At 34.4% G+C, this 23,700-nt stretch overlaps 1 pseudogene; it reads left to right on the top strand.

Moving 5' to 3' along the window:
• Window positions 1-295: 295 nt before the first annotated feature.
• On the top strand, window positions 296-1,180 carry LOC141504850 (small ribosomal subunit protein uS2-like; annotated as a pseudogene).
• The last annotated feature ends 22,520 nt before the right edge of the window (window positions 1,181-23,700 follow it).

A 23,700-nucleotide genomic window follows, 5' to 3' on the forward strand; every position in this document is an offset into this window, starting at 1 on the left:
GGAAACAATGTAGAGACTGTCAGACAGCCTTCTATGGGGAGGGAGGGAAGGGAAATTGTAGAATTGCAAAAAATGATGGGTACATATTACTATTGTATATAACTGGAAAACAAATAAAATGTTAAAATGTGTGTGTGTGTGTGTGTGTGTGTGTGTAAGAGAGAGAGAGAGAGAGAGAGAGAGAGAGAGAGAGAGAGAAAGAGAGAGAGGAGAGACCTTTCCATGCTGCCCAGAAGAGGGTTCCATATGGTGTTGTTCACAGTTTCCATTTTAACTTTAAAGGGAAACTTTCACAATGTCCAGAGCCCTAGATGTCTTGCAGATGAAGGAGGAGGATGTCCTCAAATTCCTCACTGCAGGGATCCATTTGGGTGGCACTAATTTGGACTTCCAGATGGAACAGTATATCTACAAAAGGAAGAGTGACGGCATCTATATCATTAATTTGAAGAGAACTTGGGAAAAGCTTCTGTTGGCAGCTCGTGCCATTGTTGCCATTGAAAATCCAGTTGATGTAAGTGCCATCTCACCCAGGAACACTGGCCAGGGAGCTGTTCTGAAATTTGTTGTTGCCATTGGCACCACAACTATTGCTGGATGCTTCACACCAGGCACCTTCACTAACCAGATCCAGTCAGCTTTCAGGGAGCCTCTCCTCTTGGTGATCACTGGTCCTCATGCAGATCATCAGCCTTTGACTGAAGCATCTTATGTTAACCTTCCATCCACTGCACTGTGCAACAGACTCCCCACTTCACTATGTGGACATTGCCAATTCAACATAACAATAAGAGAGTTCAATCAGTGGGTCTGATGTGGTGAATGCTGGACCAAGAAATCCTGCAGATGCTGGTACCATCTCTCATGAACACCTGTGGGAGATCAAGCCCGATCTTTACTTCTACAGAGAGCCAGAAGAAATTGAAAAGGAAGAGCAGGCCGCCGCTGAGAAAGCAGTGACAAATGAGGAATTTCAGGTTGAATGGACCACACCTGCCCAGAATTCACTGCTCCTCAGCCAGAGGTGGCTGATTAGTCTGAGGGCATCCAGGTGCCATCTGTACCCATTCAGCAGTTCCCTACTGAAGATTGGAATGCTCATCCAGCTACTGAGGACTGGTCTGTAGCTCCTACTGCTCAGGCCACTGAAAGGGTAGGAACTACCACAGAGTGGTCCTAGCTTTTATCCAGATGCTCTAATAATGTCGGAAAAATACTGATGGAAAATAAACATTGGTTTCTTTAAATAAAATAAAATAAAAAGAGAGAGAAATGGATGTGAAACACAAAGTTACTTGCCCAAGATTCATTTCAGGTCATCATCACCATACTAGTTATACTTCTCTCTCATCCTGACCCTTGGTCAACCAATTCCACTCTATAACTGACTGTCCTATTGTCTCTGGTCCCTTGCCTGAGTCTATTGAATATCTTACCCTGCCAAGACTCAGTCTTAGGTCATCCTACTATTTTCTGCCTTCCCTTCCACACATGTGCTGTGGAACAAAGTTAGAGAGAATCATGAAACCATGCAGTCTGGTTTCAACAAATTTATATTATGGAACTCAACTGGGTTCTCTCTGCTACCAAGTATTCATTTTATACAACCTTAATTTGATACCCCAATAATGACAAAGACTCCTCCAAACCTTTTTATCCTTCCTTATATCCATAATAGATCTGATTCCATCCTTACCCTCACTTAGCTAAAATCCTTATCTTATGTTTTACTGGAAAAAATGAGGTCATTTGCTGAGAACTCTCTTTTCTTCCCTTCTCATCTCACCATATGTCTTCAATCCTCCTTCATCCCTGCCTCACAAGAAGTAGGCTACTTTATGCCAATGTAAACCCCTCTACATGCACAATGATCCCATTCCATCTCCTCCAGTATACTGCCTCCTCTGTCAACCCCATTCTGTCACAAAACTTTCATTTGTCTCTGTCCAGTGACTGTTTCCCTATTGCCTATAAACATTCCCTAAAACTCTCATTTAATCCACTATCTGTCCCCATTAGCTATTTTCCTGTATCTCTCCTCCCTTTCATGGCTAAACTCCTTGAGAAGGCAATTTTCAATAGCTACCTCTTAAATCCTTTCCTCTCATTCTCTTCTTAATACTATAATCTGGCTTCTGATCTTTAACTGCAACTGCTCTCACCAAGTTATGAAATATCTCTTGATTGTCAAATATAATAATCTTTTCTCAATCTTTATCCTTCTTGAATTCCCTGCAGGATCTTGACATTATTCATATTCTTGATATTCTCTTCTCTCCTGATTTTCCTCTTACCTCTTACCTTCTCAGTCTCCTTTGCTAAAGGGCTCTGTCCAGTTTCCATAATCAATTATCATTTCTATGCTTATGATTTCTAATTCTACTTATTAAACTCTAATCTTTCTGTGGACTTTCAGTCTCACATCTCCAACTGTCTATTGGACATTTTAGAATGGATGTCTTTTAGCCATATTAAACTCAACATATCCAAAACTAAGCTAGTACCTTTTCCCCAAAAATCAACCCCCCTTCCAAATACTTGTCAGTATTAGACTGACAAGAGTCACCCAAGTTTGAAACTTAGATGTACTCCTCAACTTCTTACTCTCACTTTTCTATATCTAATTGTCTGGTGCCAAGGCCGATTTTAACTTCTATTTTAACTCATGTCATCACACATGTCTATTTTAACTTCATGACATGACTCAAAAAAAGCTACTATGAGAACTGTTATGACTTTGCCACTTCCATGGTACAGAGCCTCATCCCCTCCCTCTTGGATTATTTCAATAGTCAATTTAGTTAGTCTCCCTATCTCATCTCTCACTATTTCATCTTCACCCAGTTATTAAAATGATCTTCCTAAAGCATAGCTCTGAATATGTCATCTCCCTATTCAATAAACACCAATGGCCAATTATACCACCTCTAGGATGAACAATAAAAACCTCTTTTTGATATCTCAAACCCTTTGTAACTTGTTTCCCTGAACCCTTACTGTCCTCCCTACTAAAGTGTTCTTTTTTATCTCTACCTTCTTGATTCTCTGGTTTCTTTAAAGTCCAACATAAAATTCCTTTGAGAGTAAACTTTTCTCAATTCCCCATCTTCCCTCTGAGATTAACTGTATATAACTTGTTTGTACATAGTTGTTTTCAAGTTGTCTTCCCCATTAGCCTGTGAACTCTTTGAGAATAGGGTCTGTCTTTTAATTTTCATTGTATCCCTGGAACTGTCCCTAACAAAGTGGCACTATGTACTTCCTGGCAGATGAATAAGGTTATACTAAAATTTTCCGAGGTTTTCTATATAAAAGGATATAATAATAAATGCATCCTTTATTATTGTTAAGAATTATATATATTGTAACAATAATTTAAAACATCTAGTAATGCTTGTCTTTCTTGAAATTTTCCAAAGTTCTTCCTTCTCTTTATCCATTATTATAGAAATTTTTTAAAAGATAATTTAAAAAATAAGAAACAGTCGTGTTAGAAGTACTTACAAAAAACTCTAGCATGTACCAAATATTCAAATACCGAAAAGCAACAGTGAACATTATTGCTTAGCATTCAAATAATGTATTATTTAAGATCACCTATAAAGGAAAATAGCATTACACAGAATCACAGACTTAAATTACCAATTTAAGGATTTAATTTGTTTTTAAAATTTGATATTTCTTTGAATATCATTAAATGGATTTCTTTAGAATATACTATCAATATATTAATATTTTTATTTGCAAGAATGACTCATTATTATAGGAAGACAGGACCATTGACACACAGTTAGAATATGGCAACAGATTCAAGCAAAACAGATGACTTAGATCATGGTTGCTTTTCTCCTATATACTCCCTGTCTCAGTTTCCAGAAATGGTGTCCTTAATCTTTAATTTGGCATGTCAGTATTTCCTGCTCACACTTGCAATTTGATGGCAGTGGATTCCTTCAAATTAGTGACATCTCTATTTTGATTGCTAAACTTTAATTTCCATAGAAGTATAATATTTCTCCCCAATTTCTCAACTATTTATTCTTGCAATTTAGAATTTGAAAAAATATATCAATTTTTCAAGATATGACATGAAGAAAACACTATTCCAAACTCATTCTTTAGAGAACTTAAGTTCAACATGACCAAAACTGAACCATTCTGCCAGACTCAAGTTTAAAACCTAGGTGTCATTCTTTCTGTGTGTGGATAAGACATAATATTCTGTATTTTATACGTAGAGAATTAATTTGTTTTCTTCTTTCATAATAGCAGTTTTCCAATTACATGTAAAGATAGTTTTCAACTTTCATTTATTTTTTTTTTAGTCTTTGCAAAGCAAATGGGGTTAAGTGGCTTTCCCAAGGCCACACAGCTAGATAATTATTAAGTGTTTGAGGTCAGATTTGAACTCAGGTACTCCTGATTTCGGGGCCAGTGCTCTATCCACTGCGCCACCTAGTTGCCCCCCAACATTCATTCTTTTTTTTTTCCTTAGGTTTTTGCAAGGTAAATGAGGTTAAGTAGCTTGCCCAAGGCCACACAGCTAGGTAATTATTAAGTGTCTGAGACTGGATTTGAACCCAGGTACTCCTGACTCCAGGGCCGGTGCTTTATCCACTGAGCCACCTAGCCACCCCTCAATATTCATTCTTGAAAGATTTTGAGTTCCAAAATTTTAGTTCCAAATTTTTGCCCTTCTTTCCCTTCCCTCCACTCTAGCCAAGACAACAAACAATCTGATATAGTTTATATATGCACAATCATGTTAAAATATTTCCATATTAGTTATGTTGTGAAAGAAGAATTAGGAAAAAAAGGAAAAATCATGATTAAAGGAAAAAAATGAAAATACTATGCTTCAATCTGCATTCTGACTACATAGTTATTTCTTTCAATAGGGATGGTATTTTCCATCACAAGTGTTTTGGAATTGTCTTGGATATTTATATTACTGAGAAGAGCTTAATCTATTATAGTTGTTCATCATACAATGTTGCTGCTAATATTTCTGTTCACTTCCCTCAGCAACAGTTTGTTTAAATCTTTCCAAGTTTTCCTGAAATTCACTTTTCAGAATTTCTTATAGAAGAATAGTACTCCAATTTGTTCAGTGCTGCCACAAAAAAGAGCCAATATAAATATTTTTGTACATATAGGTGCTTCCCCCTTTTTTTATGTTCTCTTTGGGATACATACCTAGTGGTGTATCTGAATCAAAAGGTATACAGAATTTTATTGCCTGCTGGGCATAATTCCAAATTACTTTCCAGAATAGTGGCATCAGTTCACAACTCTATCAGCAATATATTGGTGCTCCAATTTTTGTACATCTCCTCCAACATTTATCATTTTCCTTTCCTGTCATAATAGCCAAACTGATAGGTATGAAGTGGTACCTCAGATTGTTTTAATTTGCATTTTTCTAATCAATAAGAATGTAGAGCATTTTTCATGTGACTATAGCTAATTCTAATTTCTTCATTTGAAAATTGCCTGCTCATTTCCTTTGATCATTGATCATTTGAGAATGACTTTTATAGATTTGATTCAGTACTCTATATTTTTATAAATGAGACCTTTATCAGAAACACTGTCTATAAAAATTGTTTTCCAGTTTTCTGCTTTCCTTCTAATATAGGTCGCATTAGTTTTATTTGTGCAAAAACTTTTTAATTTAATATAATCAAAATTATCCATTCTTTCTTTCATAATGATCTCTATTTTTATTTGATCATAAACTCCTTCCCTCTCCATAGATCTGACAGGTAAATTATTTCTTGCTCTCTATTTTATTTATGGTATCAGTCTTTATATCTAAACCATATACCCATTTATCTTGATTTAGGGTTCAAAATGTTGGTCTATGGCAGGTTTCTGCCATACTGTTTTTTAGTTTTCCCACCAGTTTTTGTCAAATAATGAATTCTTACCCCAGAAGTTTATAGTCTTTGGGTATATCAACCAGTAGATTATTTTAATCATTTATTACTGCACCTTAGTTACATAATCTATTTCACTGATCTACCACATTATTTCTTAGCAAATACAAAATAGTTTTGATGATTGCTGCTTTATTTTATAGTTTTAGATCTAGTACAGTTAGGTCATCTCTCTCTGAATTTTTTCCATTAATTCCCTTGATCTTCTTGACCTTTTTGCTCTTCCAGGTGAATTTATTATGACTTTTCTTTCTCTGTAAAATACTATTTGGTAGTTCGGTTGTTATGATATTGAATAAGTAAATTAATTTAGGTAATCTAGATTTTATTCTCAACTCTCTCTCTCTCTCTCACACACACACACACACACACACACACACACACACACACACACACACGCACCCCTTCTTTTGTCCAATCTGTTGCTTCAGTCTGTTTGTTTTATCTAAAAAAGTTAGTCAGGATATACTTTAGTGTTTGATGATTCAAATACAAAGGTAAACATAAGGAAAGATGGAGAAAATGAATTAAAAATACAGATCAAAATATATCTCCTCTAATTTATTTGCAGAGGCATATGGAATATTGGATAGGTTAAATTTTTTTTTTATTGATCAGTTTTTGCTGATTGTTTTTCTCTTTTTCCTCTTTTTTTTTCTTTTTTTGTTGCTTTCAAGTTGGTTATATCTTAACATAAGGGGTTATACCTTAACATAATATGTGGGACCATTTCTGAGTCAAAGGTTTATGCATAGTTAAACTGTCAACTTATGAGAACAGAAAAAAATCAATACTAAATTAGAAGAGTAAAAATAAGAAAATATACTAAAATGTTTCCATTCTAATCTAGAATAACACGTTATTGACTGCAAAAACAAAGGGAAAATGGACAGAGAAACAGATGAGAAGCATTAGGACTAACATTATTTCCAATCAAAGTATAGCTGATGAAAAGCATTATCACTACAAGGAGGTCAACAGAGCCTAGAAATCACCTTATTCAGGAAACATTTGATCTCCTTGCCAAACTGAGAATGATTGCAGCCAAGAATAACACCAATGTAGAATGTAAACTAGGGGGAAAAAAGACCTAATCTTTTAAGCTATTTTGCTGAAAAACAAATAAGTGATCTGTGGTAGGCACAGTATTTACTGAGGTCCTGCCATGGAAGCTAACCAGTTTTTCCAGAAAGTCAGGGAATGTGTTTCCATGATTTGACTGGTCGGTCAGAAGACCTTAGGCTCAAACAGTTGACATAACTCCTTGATTGCTTAAGGGATAAATGTCAGCCCACAATGTGTCAATACCTTTTACACCTAACAGCTATTCTACAGTTGTATGAATCAATATGCCTTTCTGACCAAACTTGCTTCCATATGGAGACAAGAGTGACTGAATATATAGATGAACAAATTCAAAATGCTTGTTGGACAATCTTTTTCCTACCATGACTAAGTAGAGCTTTTGTTAACTGCTAGTTAAATATTCCACAAATGTCTTATATCATTCTAAATCTGGAACTTGAAAGACTGGACCAGTCTCAAAGAAGCCCAGCCTACAAGATCCAAATAAATTGCATTATCCCAAGTGCTTTTACAGAGGAAATTGGAAGGGGGAGGATCAAAAAAAGAAAATGGATGAAAATTGAGGAGAGAAAAAAATCTATAAACATTTCCAAAACAAACTTTTCTCCATCAATTGCACTTTTCACAGTCATCTTTTTTGACCTCTCTGCAGCATGTAGTAGCTGTTCTTCATAACAGAAGACCTTGACATCAAATGAATAATGTCATGACTTGCACATTATGTTTATTACAGTGAAGGGAATGTTGTGCAACAATTCTCACTACCTTTTCCAGAACCTTTTTACCCTGTAACCTGATTTAAGAGGAAACACAGTACTTCTGGTGAATTTCTGGTTGCTGTGGGGAGCCCTTGGTCTTATGGATTGTTACCTTTCATATTAGCAAGGCAACATGGTACTTTAAAAATGCTAGTCAAAAATACCAGAACTTGATTTTCAGGCAACAAATGGGCAACAACTTGGCACATTCAAATCTGTCTCTTAATGGTCTAATCATCACTATGGCCTTTTCCTCTCAGGCCTGCAACCATATTTCCCAAAAGTAATCTCTTACTCAATAAACCTCAAAGGCTCCCAATTACCTTTGATTAAATAGGAAGTCCTTTTGGCATTTAAATTCTTTATAACCAGGTCCCTTCCTACTTTCCAATCTTCTTATATTTTATGAAATATATGAACGAGCTACTCTGACCTACTTGTGTTTCTCACAAACAAAACCCTATCTACCCTCTTTGACCCTTTATACTGGCAATCCCTCTTGCCTATAATGATGACCTTCCTAGCTTACTGTAAGATTTTTTTCTCCAGTCCTACTTACCACTCCTTTTCTTTTATTTTCTTTTAGGTTTTTTGCAAGGCAAATGGCGTTAAGTGGCTTGCCCAAGGCCACACAGCTAGGTAATCATTAAGTGATTAAGTGTCTGAGACCGGATTTGAACCCAGGTACTCCTGACTCCAGGGCCAGTGCTTTATCCACTGTGCCACCTAGTCACCCCTTTGCTATTTCTTTTTTTTTTTTTTTTTGCAAGGCAATGGGGTTAAGTGGCCACACAGCTAGGTAATTATTAAGTGTCTGAGGTCGAATTTGAACTCAGGTACTCCTGACTCCAGGGCTGGTGCTCTATCCGCTGTGCCACCTAGCTACCCCCTTACCACTTATTTTCATAGGACATTGTGTGTGCATCTTGACCCCAAAAATTATTTGAGAGGTTCTTAAATGATACTTATAATCACTTAAAAGAATTCAAGGAGAAACAAATTGATGGATTACATTTTCCAGAATATGCTTGGTTTAGTGGAACATATATATTAGATAGAAACTACAAATGGACCATGAACTGGACCCAGAATTATTAATGAAGGTAAAATTACCCTCTGAGATCTCTTCCATCAATAATATAAAATAAATGTATAATTTCATTCATATATATATATATATATATATATATATACACAAAATATGTGTATAAACGTGAATCTTATTTATATGTTGTCTTTCATCAGAATGAGCTCCTTCAGGACAGGGACTATTTTGCCTTTACATTTATCTCCAGCACTAGGTACAATGGCTAGGACAAAACAAGTTTCCAATAAATGCTTGTTTAACTAACTTGCTAAAATACTCCTTTCCTTCTCCACAATAATCAAACGAGAATAATCTACATTCCAATCGAGGCTTTCTTTAATGAAAATAAAAGAATTGAAATCCACAAAATTGTTCTGCATCTGCCTACATTTTTTTATAATCACAGAATTGATTCAAAGGTACAGATAATAGAGATTCCACTGTGCTTATTGTATGTTAACTTTTAAAAAAAGTATTCAATTAGTTTAAGCAAGCTGAAGCCCTAAATGTCCTCTTACAAGATGTCTTACACATACATGTTAAATTGGTTTGTAAGTCCTTGATAGAGCAAATTTGTTCAACAAGTATATATTTATACATCTCTATTTAATCATTTAATGAGTACCTTATAATTAAGCTTTAATATTTTCCTTATATTACTTCTGTACCCCATCATGCACAACTCAACCCCAATCTTTCTTTCAAACTACCTTCTCATTTAATATTAATAAAAAAAAGTTTGCCCCTAGCAGGTAGGAAGTACAATACTTAATCCAAAAAACAATTCCTTACAAACAATAAGAGGCTATGATGACTTTTATTTTCCTTTGACATCATGCAGAAAAACCATTATTTGAGAGGTTCTTAAATAATATTCACAATCACTTAAAAGAGTTCAGAAAGAAACAAGTTAATTAAAAATTTCTATTTTCCAGAATATATTTGGCCCATTGGTACATGTATATGTATCATTGGATAGACAATATATATGGACAGTGAGCTTGGTCCAGAATTGTTATGAAAGAAAAATCAACAGGAAATGGCAATAAATTGGATAAGGGGGTGAGAAGTCAAGATAAAGCCAGATTATGTGCTTGGGTAATTAGGAAAATAATGGTATCCCTCAAGAGAAACAGGGAAGTTAGGAAATAGGGAAGATTTGGGGAGGAAAATGAATTCAGTTTTGAATATGTTGATTTTCAGATGTCTGTAGAATGTTTAATTTGAGATGTAAATCTGGAGATAAGGAGATGTTAGGGTTAGATAAGTAGATTTGAGAATAATTAGCATAAAGATGATTAGTGAATACATAGGAGCTGATTAAATCACCAAATGAAACAATATAAAAAAAGAGGGACCAAGAAGAGAGAAATATGAACCACTCATGATTTGTGAGCATGATTTGAATGTTAAGTCCAAAATAAAAAGCCAGTAAAGGATACTTTAAAGGAGAAGTTAGATAAATAAAAGGAGAAAAAGGTATTATAGAAATCAAAGACTTGCAAAGAAGTTAAGAGAACAAGACTGAGAAATAGGCAATTAAAAACTGTTTAGTAACTTTGAAGAGAGGAGTTGCAATTTAATAATGATATTGGAAACCATATTGTAGAAAAGGGTAAGGAAAGGAATCTATTACAGATGGTCTTCTTAAAGAGTTTATACACAAAGGGAAAGAAAGATATAGGATGATAGAAATGGATAATGGAAATGAATGATGAGATACATGAGCATGTTTTGTAGGCAGTAAAGAAATAGATTAAAGGTAAGTGAGGAAGTGGAAACAATAAAAGGAGACAATCTACTGGAAAAGATGTGATAGACTGGGATGTCTTGTGCATGAAGAGGGATTTACCTTGGCAAGATGGGCCACCACTTCATGTGAGATGGGGTGGAGGAGATAGTGATGGAAGACATCTAGGTTATGAAGAGAAGGGGAAAATAGGGAACTCAACAAATGATCTCATTTTTCTTTCAGTAAAAGAGGAGGCAAAATTCTCTACTGAGAAAGGTAGAGGGTGGGGGAGCCAAAGGTGTGAGAAGGAATGAAAGATACTGTGGTCAGTGGGATAGTGCATCAATTATGGTGGTATAAATAGCTGCACTATGAAGATTCAGTTAAAATTATGTAAAATAAATTTGAAGCAGACCCAGATCCCCCAATTTTGTGACTTTCTCCAGCTTTTTTCAGGAGCACATGAGTAGATACAAAGGAAAAAAGATAATAGATAGAATTCCAGTTTTAGATATAAATAAGGAATTGTGATAGTGTTGGGGCATCAAATCACGGGAAAAGTTGGTATTTAACATAGAGTGCAGATTATAGTTATGGTATTTAAAAGGAAAAAAATGTTAAAATATCTATTCCAGAAGCATTAAAAAATGCTCAGAGGGAAAAAAAATCATTGTATTTTATCCAAATTTTAAATGTTTAGGTTCATGTTCTTTTAAAGGGCAGGAAAAGGGCAGAATAGACGTATAGAGAAAGTTAATGTGATTCACCTATATGATAAAATAAGCTCTCCCAAATACTTTCAAATGGCACATGAAAACATATTCTTTTTATTTAGTGTATTCTCTTTATTAGTTTCCAATATTAAAAAATCATTATTTATGGACAATATTCTAGTAATGAATCTCTAAACTTAGGGGACTATTCCTTAGATGACAGATATCCAGTGGGCTGGTATTTGAAGTATTTTTTGGTTGGTAAGGATTGCCAAAGTGTATATTCTTATGACATCACCTTCAAGAACCCAGTTTCTCCTTCATCAGAGTTGAACTTTGGGTGGGAGAAATAATAATACATATGACAAATATATGGATGAAAATATATGAAATATATCCACAAAAATTAAGCAAGAACATAAGTGAATCAAAATAGAATATGCATATATACATCCATAAAAGGGAACTATTGACATTACAGATTATGACTTTATAAATTACTTTGTATCTTCATGTCTAAAATGTTTAAAATTACAAAATAGTTTTCTCGAGTTCAAGGTATAGCAAGAAAAATCTCACTGTTTTACATGTAAGGTTATATTTTGGGTCAAATTAGGTCCTCTATGTACTGCATAGCACTAAATATTTCTTCATTACTAGACTATGTAAATGCATTAGCATTTTTATTTTTTATCCTTGGCCCTAACAGCATAATTATAATGGAGTTCTACTTTATGTCTTCTTTGATGACTAATAAATCTAGTATTGTTGTCTTCAAATTATGATAGAAAGTCTAACTGTAGAGTGATCTTCATTTCTCTATGACATCTCAAAGAAATCCAACCTGTTGATCCAAAGTGAAAGGACAGAAAAATATTACATAGGTGAGTTTCTCATTTATGAATATAAGGCACAGGAATAGGAATTTGCTGACAAACATTTATCAGTTGAATTTCTGAGAATAAAAAGATGCAACAAATATTTTTGTACATATAAGGACTTTTTCCTTTTCCTTTGATCTTTTTGGGGTATAGACCTAGTGATGGCATTGCTGGGTCAAAGGGTATTCATAGTCCCAAACTGATCTATAGAATAGTTGGATTAGTTCACAATTCTACCAAGTGACTCAATCATCATTTTTTAAGTCAATGCAAATAACAAAATATTAAATCAAGTCCTGATGTATTTCATTTGATGATTTCCAAAGAATAAAAATGTTCACATTGAAAATGTAACAATTAGGGACAGCTAGGTGGCACAGTGGATAGAGCACCGGCCCTGGAGTCAGGAGTACCTGAGTTCAAATCCAGCCTCAGACATTTAATAATTACCTAGCTGCGTGGCCTTGGGCAAGCCACTTAACCCCATTGCCTTGCAAAAACCTAAAAAAAAAAAATGTAACAATTGACTTTCTTTAGCCAGATGGAGCAGGTTACTGCACACCCCTGACATATGGATTATGTATCATTGAGTGAAGAAATCAAATGTATAAATGGAGTAACAAACCTAAACTGAAAGGAAAATATTATACCTAAAAGCAAGAGATTATTTTTGAAAAAATAATAAATAGAAAATGAAAAATATGTACATGAGAAGAAAAATATCAGTAAAAACAAGTTGGGAAGCTAATTCAGTGTTTGGGAAGCTCTGAAAGAAAGTGTGGGAGAAAAGACTGACTATCAAACTAAAGGTGTGCATAACCATTGTGTTGACCTCATTATTGTATGTTTGTGAAACCAAGACAGTATACCAGTGCCATGTCAGGAAACTGGATCACTTCCATTTTAACTGCTTTGTTTGGGGTTTTTTTAGGTTTTTGCAAGGCAAATGGGGTTAAGTGGCATGCCCAAGGCCACGCAACTAGGTAATTATTAAGTATCTGAGGTCGGATTTGAACTCAGGTACTCCTGACTCCAGGGCCGGTGCTCTATCCACTGTGCCACCTAGCCACCCCCCCCATTTTAATTGTTTTAAGAAGATTCTGAAGATCACCTGGCAGTATAAGATCCCAGACACTGAAGTCCTTTTTTGAATTAGACTGCCAAACACTCAACAAACCTACCACAGAGAGGACAACTGTAATGGGCTGGCCGTGTTATTCAAATGCCAATTGTATGCTTCCCAAAAAGATTATTTTATGGAGAACTTACACCGGGTAAGCACAAAAAGGATGTAGAAAAAGCAAAACAAGTATACTTTCAAGTGTCTTTTAGGAACTTTGGAATTGATTATGCAAAATGGGAGACACTGACACAATATTCTCTCATTAGAGAAGATGCTGCTCTCTATGAGCAAAATAAAAGGAATGTAACATGCACAAATTTAAAAATTCACCCCACATGTTCATAAAGTCTTTTTATGCCCAATCTGCAGTAGAACATTCCAAGTTCAAGTTGGTCTTATCAACCAGGCTACAGAAACACTGCAACTTGATTATAACATAATGATGCCATTTTGGTCCTCTTCAAGAATGAAGGACACTAACCAACTAACCACAGAAAAGACTCTGAGTCTTAGTTTCTTCATTTGCAAGATGAGGGATTGTATTCAATGATCTTGAGCAGTCCCTTTCAGTTCTGAATCAATAATACTATAATCCTGACATTTCTTGAATTTTTCTTCAAGAGCAGATAAAATGGCTGGAAGACTGGAGCTTGATACCTATCAGTTATCCCTCTGCAGCTACATGACAAGCCTAGGTCCTTTAGCTGATTATAGGCATCTTTCATGGTATCCTTTAGTCCCCATATATATATATGTATATATATATATATATATATATATATATATATATATATGTAATTCTTCACTGATAATATTGTTCAGCCCACTCATATCCACCATTGTTCTAGGGGTGACTTACAATTTTAATGTATCAAATGTATCTGGTATTCCATTGCATGTAGTCATTCAGCACCACCACAAATAAACTGATGTAAAAAAAAAGAGTTTTGTGTTAAAGAGAAATTTAAAGTCATGAAAAATGCTACACAATTTCCCAAAGGAGATCCAGTTCATTCTCTTCCTACTGTTCAGTTCTGGATCCAGCTCATTATCTGATTGCAATGACTTTTCTTGACTGACTAGAAATATGAGTTGATCTTCTATTCAAGATCAAGAATAGAGGTCAAATTTATGGGAACATGTTTGGCAAACTTCATTCTATTTTTTTTTTATAAAAAGCAGGTCATTTGCCATTCTCCCCTTCTCCAGAATTACCATTTTCCATTATCTTTCAAAAATCATGTACAATGACTCAGCAATTACCTCTGTCAAGTCTTTAATATCCAGTGGTAGAGTTCTTTTAAGCCTGGTCACTTTATAGGTCAGCTAGGTACTCTCTAACAAACTCCTTAGACAAGTTAGTTTTCAACTCCCTACTAAATGATTTTTGTTCTATGCTTCTCATTATTCTTAGTAGATAAAGCATAATTAAAATCAGAAGTCAGCAGCAGTATCAACTCCCCTTTCATCATTGATCTTCATTCTTTTCCAAAATGAACAGCTATCTTACTCCTTTTTTGAGTCATCTTTCTCTGAAAATATCTTTTTTGTTGTTGTTTTTTGTTTTTTGCCAAACTCAGCTCATTCTCAGCATTTTCCATTGTATGATCTTTAATTTAGGATGTATTGGGATGTTGACAAACACTTCTAGGAACCAAGATGGCAGAGTAAGTAGTAAATCTCCTGAAGCCAATAAGTATCCTCGAGGCCAAAAAAGATGAGCAAAAAGCAACAAAAAAGTACTTTGTCATAGAAGGTTAATATTGTGACAGGAAGGATCATGGCACAAATTCAGGAAACAAATAATCCTCTGAGTCCCAAAGTTGGGGAGCTAACTGCAGAGTTTGGAGTAGAACTGGGGTGCTGAGCAATCTGGTACTCGGTACCCCATTTTAGAATGGATATTGATGCTTTCAAACCTTTTCTCCCAGGGAAATGGAGTGGGTTTGCAGGGGATAAAGACTGGGAAAGGTGAACAAGTGAGAAGTAGAGACCTCTGCCTTCTTAGACAAGGATTGAAAGAAGTGCCTCTAGAGGGACTCTGCCCTCCTCACCCCCTGTCTCTGAAATCAATGTTGGAAGGCCAACTATCTAGCTGAATCTACCACTTCAGGAAAGAGTTCTATCTACATCAACATTCAGCCTCTGAAATCTAGGAAGAATCTTCAATAACAGGATATTTTAACCCAGCTTTCAAACTAGGGAAGACAATGAAACTGAAAAAGGACAGATTGTTTATTCTCTAGCCTTTTGTACCTATAAAATGAAGTTATATGTCTAGATCTTCTTTAAGATTCTGTTCAGCTCTAAAAGCCTATAATTATAGACATTTATAACATCTTTTCTGAATAAGATGACAATTTAGGCAATTTTACCATTTCAGTTTCTCATGAACCAGATTTTGTAAATGTGACTTCTGTCTTCTGTTTATGTGTTAGAAGTGACACAGAGCCATGATGGCAGAGTAAAGGCAGGAACTTGTCCCCCAAATTCTTCAAAAAGAACCCATAAAAAGATGGAATGAAACAATTTTCTGACCCAAGACAACTTGGGAGATTGGCAGGAAAGGTCTGTTGCACAAGGGTGAGAGAAAAGCATGGCCTAGCACAGCCTATACCAGCACAGACTGAGCCCCAACAAACCAGGAGCAGGGTCCTTGCTCTCTTGTCTGCTGTGCTAGTGCTCCTTCCCTCACTGACACTAAGACACAGGACTGTGATCCAGATCCAAGTATACATAATGCAATAGAGCCCTACCCCAGAGCAAGATAAGGGTCTCCTGTAAATCACCTTCTGACACATTGTCTAATCTCCTTACTGTCTATGGACTGAGAGATATGGATGCTGCCAGTCATTCAGCTGCCCCAAGTCTGCTCCTTTAACATAGAATTAAAAATCTAGAAATAGTTTGGAAAATGAGTAACACAAAAAAATTCTGACCATAGAAAGTTACTTAAGTGACAAGGAAGATTGAAACACACTCTCAGAAGAAGATAACAAAGTCAAAATTCCTGGAACCAAGACCTCAAATAAAAATATGAATTGGTCTCAGTCCATGGAAGAGCTCATAAAGGATTTTAAACATTAAGTAAAAAAAAGGTCAAGGTAAAAATGGGAAGAGAAATTAAAGTTATGCAAGAAAATCTTGAAAAAAGAGTCAATAACAATAATGAAAAAACAAGATTAATAATGGAAAAAAAGCTAGATGGTGCAGTGAATAAAGCACTTGTCTTGAAGTCAGGAGGATGGGAGTTCAAATCCAAATTCAGATACTTGATATTTACTAGCTGTGTGACCTTAGGTAAGTCACTTAACCCTTATATCCTCACATCCAGGGCCATCTCCAGGCATCCTGATTCATATCCTAGCCACTGGAACCAGATGACTCTGGAGAAGAAAGTGAGACTGTAACTCATTCCATGCTTCTCTAGAGTCTGACTAGTTATGGTTTCTTATAGAAAAATAGTATTTCATAATATGCATGTACGATAACTTGTTTAACCATTCTCCAATTGATGGGCATCCCCACAATTTCCAATTCTTTGCCACTACAAAAAGAGCTGCTATGAATATTTGGGAATATATACAACTTTTTCCATTTTTTATTAATTCTGGATATAAGCCTGGAATTAGAATTGCTAGGTCAAAGGGAATGAACATTTTTATTGCACTTTGGGCATAGTTCCATATTGTTCTCCAGAAAGGTTGGATTCATTCACAACTCCACCAGCAGTGTATCAATGTTCCAATCCTTCCAACCTCTCCAACATTGATCATGTTCCCTTTTTGTTATCTTAACCAATCTGATATGTGTCAGGTGATACCTCAGAGTTATTTTAACTTGCATTTCTCTAATCAATAATGATTTGGATCATTTTTTCATATGATTGTATATAGTTTTGATTTCTTCATTTGAAAACTGTCCTTTGAAAATTTATCAATTGGGGAATGACTTGTAAACTTGTAAATTTGATGCAGTTCTCTATATATTTTAGAAATGAGACCTTTTCATCAGAAATTCTAGCTGCGAAGATTGTTTCCCAGCTTTCTACTTTCCTTCTAATTTTGACAGCATTGATTTTTATTAGTGCAAACCCTTTTTAATTTAATATAGTCAAAATCATTCATTCTTCTCTCTAAAGAAGCATGGAATGAATTATAAGATCTGATGCTGAGTGAAGGGAGCAGAACCAAGAGAATAATGTTCACATTAACACAACATTATGAGATGATCAACCCTGATGGATGCAGCTGCTCTCAATAGTTCAGAGAGCTAGGACAAGCCCATTAGACTGATTTTGGACAGTGCTATCCCCATCCAGAGGAAGAAAAACAAAGCAAAACAAAACAAAAAATCCTTCGGAATCTGATGAACACTACATTCACTTTTAAAAAAATATCTCATATATTTCTTTCCCTTAATCCTAATTCCTCATATTGAAAATGACTGATTAATAAGCATGTGTTACATAAATGTATATGTATCATATTAACCTGTATGTTCACCACTGAGGGGAGGGGGGTGGGAATGGAGGGTAGAAGGAAATTTGTAATATAAAAATATACATAGGCATATGGATGAATGTTGAAAAACTTTCATAACATGTATTTGGAAAAATAAAAATCAATTTGAAAAAGAAAGTGAAGCTGGTGACTTAGTACAGTGCCCCTTACCCAAATCCAATTCTTGCCCTGATCATAGCATCTCCATGCTTTTTCTTTGAGAATGAAGGGCAGACATCATCATCATCATCATCATCACCATCAACAGAAGACAGAAGAGAGGGGGAAAAAAAAGAAAATAATACCTTAACAAGTAGAATTAACCAAATGGAAAAGGAGATACAAAAGATCCCTTAAGAAAATAATTCCTTTAAGGTTAGAAGTGGGCAAGTAGAAGCTAATGACTTTATGAGATATCAAAAAAAAAAAATTAAACAAAATCAAAAGAATGAAAAAGCCAGCAAAGAAATGTGAAATATCTCATTGAAAAAATAACTGATCTGGAAAATAGAACCAGGAGATAAAATTTAAGAATTATTGGACTATCTGAAATACATGATCAAAAATAAAAAAAACCTCAGGCAGCTAAGTGGCACAGTAAATAGAGCACCAGCCCTGATTAGGAAGACCTGAGCTCAAATTCAAAATCAGACATTTGATATTTACTAGCTGTGTGATCTTGGGCAAGTCACAATACCATAACCTTGGGGGGGGGGGTAAAAAATAACCCAAAAAATAACCTAAACATCATCTTTCAAGAAAAACTGCCCTGATGATCTAGAACTAGAGTTTAAAATAGAAACAGAAAGACTCCATAAATAACTTCTGAAAGAGATTCCAAAATGAAAACTCCCAAGAATAGTATAGCCTAATTCCAGACCTCCCTAATCAAGGTGAAAATACTGCAAGTAGATAAAAAAAAATCGCAAATTGTAGAGTTACAATCAGAATAATAGAATATTTACAGCTTCTACATTAAAGGATCAGGTAGAAGTGAAGGGGCTGGAATATGATATTTTGGAAAGCAAATGAACTTGGATTACAACTAAGAATCAAGTACCCAACAAAACTGAGCATACATTTTTTTTTTTTTTTTGCACAAGGCAAACGGGGTTAAGTGGCTTGCCCGAGGCCACACGGCTAGGTAATTATTAAATATCTGAGACCAGATTGGAACCCAGGTACTCCTGACTCCAGGGCTGGTGCTTTATCCACTACGCCACCTAGCCGCCCCTGAGCACATGCTTTCAGTGGAAAAGATGAACCCTTTGACTGAGTAATACCACTACTAGGTCTGTATCCTGAAGAGAGAATAAAACAGAATACAACAAAAATATTTATAGAAGCTCTTTCAATAGAAATGAAAAATTGAAAATTGAGGGGATGTCCATCAATTGAGGAATGGTTGTTGTATATTATTGTAATGTACTTTATGAAATGATGAGCAGGATGTTCTCAGAAAAACCTGAAAAGACCTACATGAATTGATGCAAAATGAAATGAATAGAACCAGAATATTATACATAGTGATAGCAATGTTGTATGATGATCAATTGTGAATGACTTGGCTATTCTCAGCAAGACAATGATGAAAGACAGTTCTGTAGGACTTAGGAAAGGTGCTAGCCATCTCCAAAGAAAGTAAGAATAGAGCCTGAATGCAAATCAAAGATATTTTTCTTTACATCATTTATTTTTCTTGTTTTTTGAAATTTGTTTTCTTTCACAGAATGATTTACATAGAAATGTGATTTGCATAACTATGTATGTTTAACCTGTGTCAAATTGCTTGCCTTCTCAAAAGGGGAGGGAGGAGGGGAAGAAGGGAGAAAGTTTGAAATCGAATATTGGAATAAAAAGTATGTTAAAATTATTTTTTACATGCATTTGAGGAAAATATCAAATAAGATTTACAAAAAAGACAAACTCAGAAAAGGACCATAATGTCAAAAGAACTTTGGGTAAAACCCCAAAGAAAAACAGGTAGTCTCAACCCCAGAAAGCACTCTTGGAAGAGGTCAAAAAGGAGCTTAAAATCATATGAAAAGTAGAAGAAAAATTGGGAAAAGAAGTAAAAAATGATGTAAGAGAATTATAGAAAAAAAAGAGTAAACAGTTTGGGAAAAGAAAAACAACTACTTAGAAATTACAATTGGTCACCTGGAAAAGGAGATACAAAGTTCAACTGAAGAAAATAGCTCCTTAAAAAGCACGATTGACCAAAAGAAAGTATGAAAACTAATGGAGCAAAACAACTGCTTAGAATTTAGAGTTGTGTAAGTGGAAGTTAATGACTCTATGAGACATCAAGAATCAATGAAATAAATCCAAAATATGACAAAATAGAAAAAATCATATATAAACTAGCTTATGGGAAAAAACAACTGACCTGGAAAATAGATCCAGATGGAAACAAAACACTGTCAAGGACTTAGAGTGAAAGGAGAGAGGACTATCAGGAAAACAAATAGTATGGAGGGAAATAAACATCATAACTGTGAATGTGAATAGGCTGAACTCTCCCATGAAATGGAAGCACATAGAAGAGTGGATCAAAAACTATAACCCTACAATACATTGCTTAAAAAAACAGAAGCAGAGGGGCAGCTAGGTGGTGCAGTGAATAGAGCACTGGCCCTGGAGTCACACACACTCACACACACACACACACACACACACACACACACACACACACACACACAAACAGAGAGAGAGAGAGAGAGAGAGAGAGAGAGAGAGAGAGAGAGAGAGAGGGAGAGAGAGAATAAAAGTAAGGACTGGAGCAAAATCTATCCAAATTCTGCTAAGGTTAAAAAAAATAAAGGTAATAATCCAGACAAAGCAAAAGCAAATATATTTTGCCAAAAGGTAACATAGAAAATCAAGTAAAAGCAAAACTAAACATATCTGCCAATATCACAGCATCCTGGACAATACCATACATAAACAGAGAAAAAAATATGGAATCTGAATGCAGAGCAAAGCATACTATGTTCATTTTTTTTGAAAACTTAAGATTTTCCTTTCTCATGTTTTTTTTCCTTTCCCCTTAGTTCTAATTCCTCTTTCACAACTTGACTAAAATGGAAATAAGTTAAACATGATCGAATATGTATAACTTTTATCAGACCGTTCATTGCCAGGGGAAAGAGGAGGGAAGAGAGAGTGGTAGGAAAAAGTGGAACTCATAAATTTGCAAATGGATGACTGCTGAAAAACTATCTTAGAATGTAACTGGAAAAATAAAATAAAATTTCAATTGAAAAAAGTAGTCTAGCATTCAAATTCTTAAAGGAAAAGTTAAGTGAATTATAGGCATTATGAACTATAAAATAGATCATTGTGATAATATTAAAACAAAAAGTTTTGTACAAACAAAACCAATACAATCAATATTAAAAGGAAAATAGAAAGCTGGAAAACAATCTTTATAGCAAGTTTCTTTGTTAAAAGGCTCATTTCTCAAATATATGGACCACTGAGTCAAATATATAAGAAGAATTGATAACTGGTCAAAAAAATATGAACAACCATTTATCAAATGAAAAATACAAGCTAGTCACTTTTGGTTAGAGAAATGCAGATTAAAACAACTCTGAGTTTCCACTGTGTACCTATTAAATTGGCTAAAATGTTAAAAAAGAAAAATTATAAAGGATGGAAAGGTTGTGGGAAAACTAGGATATGAATGCACTGTTAGTGGAGTTGTGAACTGATGGAACTATTCTGGAGAGCATTTTGGAACTATGAAATAAAACTGTGTAAACCCTTTGATCCAGCAATATGGCTATTAGGTCTATATCTCAAAGAGACCATAAAAAAGAGAAAGGGCCTATAGGTGCAAAAATGCTTATAGTAGTCCTTTTCATGGTGATAAAATAATGAAAATTGAGGGAATGGCCATCAGTTAGAGAATGGATGAAAAAAGATGTGTTATATGAATGTAATGGAATACTAGAATACAAAAAGAGATGATGAATAGGTAAGTTTCAGAAAAACCAGAAAGACTTGTACAAACTGATACAATATGAAATTAGTAGAAAAAGGAAAACATTGTACACAATATCATCAATATTGTGTAATGATCAACTATGAATGACAGCTCTCCTTAGCAGCACAATTATCTAAGACAAGTACAAAGGCCTCATGAAAGAAAATGTGAATAAAGCAGAAATAGGATTTTTTTCCCCATCTATATTTCCTTTACAACAAAATCTCCCTTCCTTTTCCAAAATTGGGTTATTCGATGTCTCTCATCTTCTGATAGACTGGTTATTTTATATATCTAAAGGTATACCACTAAGTCCTTACTATTCTGTTTACTTAGCATATCACAATGCAAAATGTGTTTTGCTTATTCTTTTAATTTCTCTTGATTTTGTTATGATTTTCCCTTAATCATTTGCAATTTTATTGATTTGACTTTCTGCTTTTTTCTTTGTAATCACAGTTTATGGTTTATCAAATTTATGTCTTTTCAAAAATGAGTTTTTAGTTTTACTTATTACTATAATTTTTTGTTTCCAATGATCTATTTCCACACTAATTGTGATTATTTTATTATTGATTATATATTGATTTTCTAAATTTTAAATGCATTCCTCTTTTTCTCTATTTTGTTAAGATAAGTTTATAAATATATGATTTTCCCCAAAATGCATTTTAGTTGCATTCCAAAAATTTTGGAGTGCTTTTACATCATTATCCATTTCCTTTACATACTTATTCATCTATCATTTGTTCTTTGATCCACTAATTATTCAAGATTTCATTGTTATGTTTTCATTGGAGTCTGTATCTCTTCTTTGAGTCTCTCGAACTAATCTATATTTTCATTGTGTTTTGGTCTATAAAGGATATGTATGTATATATATATATATATATATATATATATATATATATATATACACTAAGGGATGGATTTTTAAGCCTCATATCATGATTTTGTAACTGTTGATGTCTTCTTAAATAATGGTTCCTTAATGAATTTGGATGCTAAGACATCCAGATCAAATAAGTTTATTACTACTATTGGTTTCTTTTCTATGACTCCTTTCAGAATAATATAGGTTCCTCATTTCTCCTTTTTTATTTTTAGGTGCTTATTTGTGCTTTATCAAATACTATGATTGCGATTTCTGCACTTTTAGATTCACTTGACACTTTTCCCCATTCCCATAGTTTTATTTTGTGTATATCTTTGTTTTTTAAAATTTGTTTCTTGAAAGTAAAAGATAGCAGTTTTTTTCTTATCTAATCTTCCACTTTTTTGTTTCATTGGATTGTTTAATCTACTTAAATTTAAAATAATTTTAGGTTTATATTTTTCCTCCTGCTTTCTTAAATATTTTTTCAGGTTATAGTTTTTTTCCAACTGGATTTTTATTTCCTGTGTTCAAATGTTCTGGGCAGTTCTTTTCCATTGTTTCTTGAATTATGGTATGAAACTTTTTTGGTCCTGTTATGCTCTTCTGAGTTATTTTGTCCTTAAGTTATCTCTACATATCTTGACTTCAAGATCAGTATGTTTTACTTGCTTAGTGAATATATTTTCCTTTAATGTAGGTTCATGGTTTGGGGCTTTTTCTTTTACTTTTCTTCTTTTAGATTCTCCTTTGCTCCTGTGTATTTGCATTCCCAATAAATTGTTCTTTTTTTTTTTCTTTATTCAGTGAAGTTTGCCATTGCAGATTCCAGTTTTTCTCTTCTGCCATTATTTTTGCTATAAACCATAAAATTTGATATCATAGTTATTTCTCTTTTGAACTATTCAAGAATAGCATATTGTGATTCCATATGCTCCTCGAATTCCACAGGACCTTTTGTCTTACATGTGTTGGATAATTTTCCTCCCCCCTCTTTTCCCCAGGATTTATTCG

The sequence above is a fragment of the Macrotis lagotis genome, chromosome 1 (assembly GCF_037893015.1).
Source record: "Macrotis lagotis isolate mMagLag1 chromosome 1, bilby.v1.9.chrom.fasta, whole genome shotgun sequence".
NCBI classification, from domain to species: Eukaryota; Metazoa; Chordata; class Mammalia; order Peramelemorphia; family Peramelidae; genus Macrotis; species Macrotis lagotis.